Source organism: Echinops telfairi, unplaced genomic scaffold (assembly GCF_000313985.2).
Source record: "Echinops telfairi isolate 266 unplaced genomic scaffold, ASM31398v2 ScPeMD7_5927;HRSCAF=6808, whole genome shotgun sequence".
Lineage (NCBI taxonomy): Eukaryota > Metazoa > Chordata > Mammalia > Afrosoricida > Tenrecidae > Echinops > Echinops telfairi.
In genome coordinates this window covers 2,617,779-2,628,417 of record NW_022109827.1, presented here as the reverse complement: position 1 = coordinate 2,628,417, position 10,639 = coordinate 2,617,779, and the positions used below count along the sequence as shown (strand labels likewise).

The 10,639-nt window shown below is 35.8% G+C and overlaps 1 pseudogene; it reads left to right on the top strand.

The window, feature by feature from the left end:
* Positions 1-869: 869 nt before the first annotated feature.
* The window catches only part of LOC101646435, a 15,194-nt pseudogene continuing 5,424 nt past the window's right edge, over positions 870-10,639 (top strand).

Here is a 10,639-nt window from a genome sequence, read left to right as displayed (position 1 = left end):
CTCTCCACTTAAGTCCCAGGCATCAGCTCCTCATTTTTCCCCTTCAGTGTTCGTTGATCATTATCCAACATTCACATGTATAGGAAGCAAGTGGAAATGCCATGGCTAGAGTCAGGTAGACCCTAGCCTTCAAAGGGATATCCTTGCTTCTCAACACTCTAAAGAGTTCTTGTGCAGTAGATTTGCCTAGTGACTTTATATTTATATCTATTTCTGTATCTATAACTATATCTATGTAAAGTGAGGCATTCATATCAAGAAAATGAATTACATCATTTTAGAAATGGGCAAGTCCAGTTTGAGTCCAAGCAGGTTCCACATCTGTGGGTCAGTTGTGAAGTTGGTTGAGTAGCTTCAGAGGATGATGAATCCAAGATGGGCAGGAAACCCACAGGCTGGCGACTACAGAGAAGGATTCATAAAAAGTCCACAAGCTCGATAGCTTATAGGCTGGCAGGTCACTGATTGCTTGTGAGGTAGACATGCAATATGCCCTGTCATTGTCTCAACCCAAAAGAATGAGAAATCAATAAGCCAGATAAAGGATTAAGGTCCAATAAAAGTCAAGCAAGATCTTAAACAGTGTCTGTTTACATCGGAAGTAGGCTGCACCCTTGAACAAACTTCCTTTAATAGCATCAGGCATGTGACTTAAGTAATGGTGTTGCATTCCACCCTAAACTACATACAACTGATTGGCCAATCACTGTGGATCCCATTATGGAGTTGCTTACATTAGGCTATGTCACAACATGTCCTTGAATGTCAAACCATTGAGAAGGTTGCACTAACTAGGTTGATAAAAATACTTAACTATTACATATGCCATGATATTTTCAATAACCTCATATGCATGTGAAAGATGAACAATGACCATGAAAGGTAAAACAGTTGCCATATTTGAATTACGGTTTTGGAAAAGCTTATTGAATATATCATTGAGTGCCAGAAGAAGGAATAAATCTCTTGGAATAAGTACAGCCAGGATAGTCCTTAAATCAGAATAGTGAGACTTCATCTGGGTCACATACTTTGGATCTATTCTCAGGAGGGAAAAATAGGGGGTCAAGAAAAAGGAAAACACCCTCAGGAGATCTTATTGACACAATGATTGCAAACATAGGCTCACGGATAACAATAGTTTGGGGCAGTGATCATTCTGTATTACATAGGATCATTATGAGCTGAAACCAACTCAATGGTAGTTTATAGCAATTTTCTCTTATAAACTTAATTCAGTAAGAATTTGAGTAGTTCAATGCTGGTCTTTTATATTTCTAAGTTACTCCATGTAAAATTCACCTTTAACTCTAGGGACCCAAACAAACCTGGAATGTTTCATGCAACAACTACTTCTTAGTAGACTCTGATTCTAATTTTTTTCCAGCCTAGTAAAAATTATGCTCAGGATATTAATTTTAAAGCCATAGATATCAAAATAATCAACACATTTGAGGAAATTTGTTTCATTTTTTTTCTCTGAGAAAGGATCATTTTAAATCTTTAGCTTCCTTCCCTACTCTCAGATTTTGATATCCAGTTTCACACTTCAATCCCTTGGAACACATTTTTAAATTAGTGGCTTTCAGCTTTCAAACATCTTTTCATACAGGATGGTCAGTCAAGGCAACTTAGATAAAAATAACAAAAGTCAAAGTTATGTATTATATGTAAATTCAAAATATAAGCGTTTAATCTGTGTTTTGAGAAGGAAAAAATCATTTACTACTCAATTTTAACACTGATATAAAACTACCTGGCTTAAAATATTGATGATTTTACTTTAATTTTTAACATACAAAATAATCATTACAAACCCAAAATACTGTAATATTACGGAATAGGTAGAAATTTTTAAGCACATCCACTTATCTCTTTTCTTTTCTTATTATTTCACTGCCTTTTGTTTATATTTCTAATTTGACCTTGATAACTTTTACTATCTAAGCTATTGATATAAAAAAGCTCTGACATAAATAAATATGCTTTGCAATAAAGTTAATGCTTAACTTTATATCTTTTAAGTAAATGTAGCATCTGTCTGTGTGAAAAAAATATTCTCAATATTTCTACTTTTTGTTTAGGAGTTATAAAATAAATCTGTAGAACACAGTTTTCATACAAACATTTTTCAAATCCTTTATTTTAAAAAGATAATTCTAATTTTCTAAAGAAATGATTAATTACAGTTATAAAAGAGACCTTTTGGAATATACAATGCCTAATTAATCTCGCTTATAATTATGTCTTTTAGCTCCATGAGTAAAATTCTTTTTAATAAATCAAGGTGTGGATATCAATGATGAACAAATTGGAAACACTAGCAATGAAGCATTACATGATAAATTAAAAAGACAGATTTCCATTCATGCCATAATTATATCCAGAAATGTAAGAAAACAAGGCAAATACATTTTACATACTAATTTTCCAAAGTGAATGCAAACCTTATGGGAAGAAATGAATAAATCATTATTATAGGGAACATAGTATCTGCATATAAGTTAAACATATGTCAAAGTGTATCGTCACATAATCATACATAGAAACATTTATTTTTTAAAGTAAAAAACATTAAGCTGTTGTTTCTTAAAATAGCCTCCATATAGGTCTATGTAGTTCAGAAGGCATGTCTCTAACCATTGCCTAAAGAATTACCTTACATTTATATCATGTCATAATGACAGTTTGGTGTTCTCAGAGGACTGAAATAACGTTATTTTAATGTTCTTTGAGTTTGGGGAACAAAAAGAAATCTGAAGGGGTACTGTCAGGGCTGTTGGGTGGATTAAGGGACTGTTTCTCACTTATGTAAGTACTAAAATACTTATACTACTAAAACTTACTTATTTGCATACATATAGCTTTATGAATATATATTAATATATAAAAAATGAAAATTAATTCAAATAAATCATTTGTATAAATAATGTAAGGTAAAAAATGAAGTTCAACATCTAAATTATGTTGTGAATCATTCTAAATATATTGTCTAGAGAAGTTATTATTTTTAAAGCAACAAATGTTTTAGCATGTCTCATCTTTATCAATGAATTCAATTTGTATACAGCGCCTTCTCCTGTAATTTACTCAGTGTTTTGACTCACATGACGGTCTCATTGAATCTCAAAATTTCTCTACTCTTATTTTTTCACAATGTTCAAAGCCGTTATTTTTCCAATTAAAAACTAACCATCTCAATTCCTTGTTACCATTTAGCTACTTTCTACTCCATTTCTTTTTATGTCCAAAATCGCCAGACAAGATTTCTTTACTCCATTTCCAAACCTTATTTCAATCTCTCATGAAACTTCTACAATAGGACTTTGGATCCATATTTCAATAAAATATTCTATGCTATCATTGGTCTAGTATTGCTTGACTGAACATGGTTTTAGAATGAAAAACTTCTTGATTTTTATAATAGTGATATCGTACAAGATTGGTCCTTTTGTGGTTAACTAATTTCACTCAGCATGACATCCTCCAGGTTTATTCCATTTGTGAGGTGTTTTTGTAGATTCATAGTTATTCCTTAGCATTGAGCATTACTAGTAATCCATTGTGTGTATGTACCATAGATCATTTATCCTTTCTTCCATTGATGGGTAACTAGATTCTTTCCATCGTATTGCTATTATAAACAGTAATGTAATGAACATCTCACTACCATTGAGTTGATTCCAATTCCTGGGGGCCCAATAGGACAGGGTTGAATTGCCACGGTGAGTTTCTAAGATTGCAATTCTTTACAGGAGAAGACAGGCCTTCCTTTTTCCCATGGAGTGGCTGATGCTTTTGAGCAGCTGACCTTGACATTCTCAGCCCAATCTGTGTCACCACCTTTAGTTTTCTACTATTTTTCTAGAATATATACTAAGTAGAGGGATTACTTAGTTATATGACTTCTGTTTCCAACTTTTTATGCATGCACCACACTGTTTTTCACAGTGGTAAAATCCTTTTGCAGTCCTACAAGAAATGTATGAAATATCTTGTCCTTCTAGTCCTGGTGTACTGTTTCTTTTATTGTTTTATTTTTTACTTTTCTGCTAAATCTGGGTGAGATGATATTTCATTGTTCTTTTGGTTTGCATTGCTCTAATCCTGAAAGTCTTTGTTCATATATTTGTTGGCCACCTGAATGTCTTTTTTGATGAAGTATCTCCTCATGCAAATTTTTTATTGAACTATTTATCATTTTATTGTTAGGGTATTAAATTTTTCTATACATTTGACAGGTTAGTCCCTTGTTCAATATGTCATCACCAATTTTTCCCCCTACAAATTTGTGGGCTTTATCTTACATTTTTAGTGAAATCTTTTGATGCTCATTATTGTCCAATTTTTAGAAGGTTGCTGCCAACAAGTTTTTCTTCTGCTATTTGTGTGGTTTCCTAAACGATTGATAATATTTTTATGAAATGTATTAGGGTCTATTTTTTCACTGAGGATCTTTTAGAAAAAATCATTTTATTGGCGACACCTACAACTCTTATAACAATCCATCCATCCATACATACATTGTGTCAAGCACATTTGTATATGTGTTGCCATCATCATTCTCCAAACATCTGCTTTCCAGTTGAGCCCCTGGCATCACTGATGATCTTTGTAGTACTTGGTTTAATATTTACAACTTTGATCGATCAGCAATGATGTTCATTTGTAAAGTAGCAATATATTGTCCATTGTCAGTGTTTATAATCATGGTAGAACGCTCACTGAATCAAGTAAAATTTACAGTAAATAGAAGGGTGTGGCGGGAAGGTACTAATGCGCTAGCCATACAAGGACAATGGCAACTAGTCTGGTAGCTTATGTCCACTAGCTAATTAGAGGAAATCACTGAGTAACATTAATAGCTAAGGGAAGAGGCCTTTAAATAGCCATTTTGCTGGCCTTTTCATACAGCAAAATGTTTACTTTTTCAGATTAAATGATGTGATTTCTTTTAAAATGAACACAATCACATTGCATTCATTAAAAAATGTTTTGGACTGTTTACTGTTTTTAAATAAGTTAGAATTAGCATTCTTCCTCTGAAAACTCTCTACTCATAACTCTCTAAGGGCCAATATACATCCTTGGTTTTTTTCTCTGCATCGATGCATTTACTAATTTCAATGCCTCTAAAATGTCCAAACATTTCTTCATCCTTTATTTCACTTCCTGACCCATGAGGAGTTTATCTGTCCTGGATTCTGAGTGCTAAGAGCTCTTATCTGTACTAGTGTACATGCTTTGGTCTAGCCAATTTGTAATATAGAACTGGGGTCATGATAGTGGGAGAGAGGAGGCATTAAAGAGCTAGAAGAAAGTTATGGGCTTCCTCTATGCTGTATGGCACCTTGGCGGGCTCATCCCTTCCTTGTGACCTTTTGGTAAGGGAATGTCCAATTATCTACAGATGGGCCTCGGGTCTCCATTCCGTCACCACCCACCTTTGCATCGAAATGGCTGTTTGTTTTGGATCTTCTAATGCCTGATGCCTGATGCCTGATCCCATGGACCCCTCATGATCACACAGGCTGGTATGTTTCTTCCATGGGGGCTTCGTTGCTTCCCTGCTAGATGGACACTTGTTTAACTTCAAAATTTTAAGACCCCAGACACTATATCTTGTAATACCTGGGCACCATCAGCTTTCTTCACCACATTAGCTTATGCACCCATTTTGTCTTCAGTGATCATGTCAGGCAGGTGAGCATCATAGAATGTCAGGTTATTAGAACAAAGTGTTCTTGTGGTGAGTGAGGACTTGAGTAGAGACCCAATGTCCATCTGCTACCTTAATACTTAACCTATAAATATGTGTGCACAGACCTATATCCCTGTCTTTATCTATTAATATATTTACATATGCACATGCCTATGTTTATACCTCTATAAATGTCTTTTGCCTCCTAGTTCTTTCCTCTATTTCTTTTACTTTCCTCGTGTCCCACTATCATGTTCAACTTTCATTTGGCTCTTAGTAATACCTCTCAGCTACACTGCACTTGATCCAGCCCCACCAGGCATTCTATGCCCTCCACACCATTGATATTAGATCTCTTGTTGTTTCCTTGTCCCTAGGTTTCTTGGCTCCCCACCTCCTCCTCTCCCCTGTCCCCCCTGGCAGTCTGCTGTTTTCTCCTCAGGATTCCTTATCCTGCTTACTTTATAGAGAGATATGAATAGCCCCAGGTATGTTTGCAGACCCTTACAAATGTTTTCTGATTAGGTCTGATGCAGTGCCAAGCCCTGCCCCCAAGTCTGAAGTCTATTTTCAGAATTCCTTGAGGGACCAGACCTCAACCTGGTACACCAAGCCTTGAGGGTAACATCCCAACATAAAGCAGTGAACAAACAGAGAGGTCTGCAGGGACTGGCCTTATCCCAGCTAAGTTGATCCCCACTCCCCAGAAGAACTCACTACAGAGGACAGCACTAAAGATAGAGCCTGGGAGAGTGGCAGTTCTGCCCAGACCACATGGGCGCAAGCTAAGAGGGAAAGAGAGAGAGAGAGAGAGAAAGAGAGAGAGAGAGAGAGAGAGAGAGAGAGAAGGGGCAAGCAGTGGACAGCATCCTGGCCCACCAAGCTTTGAGAACAATAGGAGCAGCTAATGCACAGAGAGGACCACAGCAGCTGGCTCACCACAAAGTCCCCTTACTGACCTACAGTGTTCTGGGGGGCAGCACTGCAGACACAGTGCAGTGTGGGAATTGTGCCAGTCTGAACTTGCCACCCCACCCCCGCACCCCACCTTCCCCACACACATACCAGGGTATAAAGTGAAGGGAGTGTAAGAGAGCAGCAAGGGGAGCAAAGCCACAAAACTGGTTCTTAACTCTTAGCCATTGGCCTTTAATTCTTAAGGTAAATCTTGATATCCTTTCAATTTGATATACAAAATATCAGTTGCCTCTTGCTTGGTAACTCGTATTACTAAATTATTTTAGCAATCACACCATCACGTTCACATACTTAATAGTCACATAGCACAGGTGTAGATTTCTAACCACCAAAATCCCTGGAAGGGGTATATATTCAAAGAGTTTGAGTAATGTTAAATATTAAATAAAACAGAAAATAAATCAATGTTCCTTTTAAATTTCAATACATAATGATATGTACAATAATCTTATTTAATTGATCTGTAACTGGATTTATATAAAGTTCAAATTTAATAGAAGATACTATTTTTTTTCCTGCTAAGATTTTTCTGCTAACACTACAAAATTGATGCCTTCAGGGATCAACCATAATTGAGGTGGTGTCGCTGGTAGCCCCTTGAATGTAAACTCATATTCAAGTAACAGTTGCCAATGTACACACCGTCTTTCAGAATGTGTTGGTCAGAAGAAAACATTTCTTCCTTGAGTCCTACCGATGACCCATGCGCTTCTGCTGTAAACCAGAGGTATTTGATTCTCTTTTTTAAAACTGGCTTTGTAACCTGCTGCATCACTTGCTAGTCAAAGCTGCTGACGTTAGTGCTGTGATCTTTAGTAGGAATCAGCAAACCTTTCTGCACACTTAAGAAGAACAATTAATAATCAATCTTGGAAATAATGAAAAAAAATATTTCAGACAGGATCTTATAAGTTTTCTAGCTGAGAATTATTTGGTGTATCACAGCGACTTTGTCCTGGAATATGTAAACTCTCACTGCAATATGAGTTGCTTTTGGTATAGACTTGGGGACACCAAGAAAGTGCTAGGTTTCACCACAGTGTTATATGTCCCTGTGATAGGTATATTTCCTATTTTTTATCTCCAAACACTACCATATTTACTAAGGGTGGAGAGGAAAGAGGCTTTCCATGAAATGTGTTTTCAAATGATAAATATCTATGAAAGTATTATAACATTTTGAAACTATTAAATACTATATTTGTTTGAAACAAATATTTTAGATACTGACATTTTGACTAATCTCTCCTTGCATTATAAAGCTATTAACTGGCACTCAGCTTATATGTTTCTTCATTTGAATCCACTACAGTCTTTAATGCAACTCCAATGTTCAGTGTTATTTTTAAAGTAATTGTGGAGATATCATTACTGATGTAGAGGATAATCTTAAAAGATTTCCTAGCCCAAATGCTGTGGTTTAGACATGATATGACCTTTATATGAAATATTCCTCCCTAGAAAAAGAGAAGCTTTGTCATTATTTTTATTTTCATACTTCATTGCAAAGACTAGGTTAACACATCTTTGACTCCAAATTATTAATGATTTCAATGTAATCCTTCAATATACCACAGTATAAAAATGAAAAAATAAATAATAATTGTATTAGCATTAAAATATTACATACATTCTCTAAATACACCATAAAAGATGTATTCTACATATTCTAATGTATTGTTCTATTGCATTTTTGTCAAAGTCCTGCTGCTCACACATCTTCTCTGAATGGATGAAATAGTATCAGTCAAGACCAATGAACATTAAATGTTTACAGATTACTAAAACAGAATAATTCAGAATATAAGCTCTCAAAAAATGATTACTTTAAATATTGCCAAACACTCTAAAATATCTTATTCAAAAATCTTGATTTACACAGATATCAGATAGCTTAACCTTGACTTGATTTTAAAACTCTTAGTTCAGCTATGTCTATCAATCTGGGTTAAAAATAATAACTTTTTTAGCTAATCATCATGAGAGTTCTTTTTTTAATCTTTGGTGATCACATTTCTAAATACTAGAGTTAGGAAGCTTTGCAATATTAAGAGTATTGTGATAGGTAGGTTTATTGTGTTTTCATTTATATGTATGATAGATGTTAAGTATAAGTGTGATTTCATTAATGTCTGGAAATTATATATATGGCTAAAGAGTTGTGTACCAGTGCCAAGTTGGCAAGGTGTGGATTGTGCCAGCCTGGCCAGTAAACACATGTGGGGTTAATAAGGTTATAGTTTAATTAATAGGCAAAGAGATAAATGGCTCGGCAAGCTTTCCATTCTGTCTTTTGCTCTCTGATGATCAGACCAGTGTATGGCTACCTTAGCTAGTTCTCTGACTCAACTTGGCGAGTTACACTACCTGTAGGACACCCAACCTCAGGGCTGTGGTGCTATAGTTTCAGGTTTCTTCAAGACCTGCTTCACCATACTGCTGGTATATACACCATTTGAGCTGGGGACGGTCTGACTCTTTCATCTGGCTGACTGTGGGTGACCTGCCCTGCTATTTGCTGCCTGTGGCTGGACTGCCTTTTTTCCTCCAGAGAAGACCCAGCTGTCTGCTTCCTTGACTTACACTCAGCAGCCCTTGTGAGTTGAAGGACTGCCAGTGTATTAACTGTCTCATGGAAGAGAGTTGAACTAAGCCATTTGTACTGCTCTGTCATCTGATTAGCTGTTTATTTCTTTAGTTGTATCCATCTATCTATCTATATAAAATCATAAGTGTCCTGGTTTTGCTTCTCTAGAGAACCCTGTCTAACACAGGTATATAATGTTTTGAAGATCCATTTAAGAATTGTAAGCAAATATATTATATTTAAGATTAGTATTTTTTCTGAATGCAGATTACTTGTTCATTACATTTTCAACTAGACATTTATATTAGCTGTTGTTTCTAGGTGCAATCCAGTCAGTTCCTAACCATAGTGACCCTATGCACAAGAGAAACACTTCCCAGTCCTGCACCATCCTCACGATTGTTCCTATGCTTGAGACCATTGTTGCATGCACTGTGCTACTCCATCTCTTTGAGGGTCTTCCTTTCTTTTTTTTTTGCTGCCTCTCTGTTCTACCAAGCATAACATCCTTCACAGGGACAGGTGTCTTCTGAAAACATATCCAAAACTATGAATGAGAAGATGAGAAGTCTCCCCATTCATGCCTCTAAGGAGCATTCTAGCTGTACTTTTTCCAAGACAGATTTGTTTGTCTTCTAGCAGTCCACAGTACTTTCAATATTCTTCTCCAGCATCACAATTCACACACATTGATTCTGCTTGGGTCTTCCTTATTAAATGTCAAACTTTTACATACAGATGAGATGATTGAAATCCATGGCTTGCATCCAGCACACTTTCATCCTCCTAGTAACCTCCCTTCTTATCAACACTCTTAAGAAGTCTTGTACAGTAGATTTTCTCAATGCAACCCATCCTTTTAACACTTGGCGCCTGCTTCCATATACATTTATTATTGATCTCAGCAAGACAGAATGTTGGCAACTTCAATCTTTTCTCCATCTTTCATGATGATACCTATTGTTCCAGGTTTGAAGATTTTGGTCTTCGTTACATTGAGTTGTATTCCTTACTGAAGTCTTCAATCCTTGATCTTCATCATAAAGTACTTCAAGTCCTCCTCGATTTCACTAAGCAAAGTTGCATATCTCAGGTTATAAGCCTTCCTGCAATTTTGATGTCACCTTTTTCCAATTATAATCTAACATCTTTAATCACCTATGCATTATACACATTGCACAACTGCTTCTTTATCCACGTCTAAGTTCCTCATGTGCAAAATTAAGTGTTCTGAAATCTCCATTCTTCTCAAGATTTTCTGTAGTTTTTTATGCTGTACTTAGTCTAATGCCTTTGCATAGCTGATGAAACACAAGTAACATCTTTCTGGTATTCTATGCTTTAGCCAAGTTCCACCTGACATCAGCAATGAT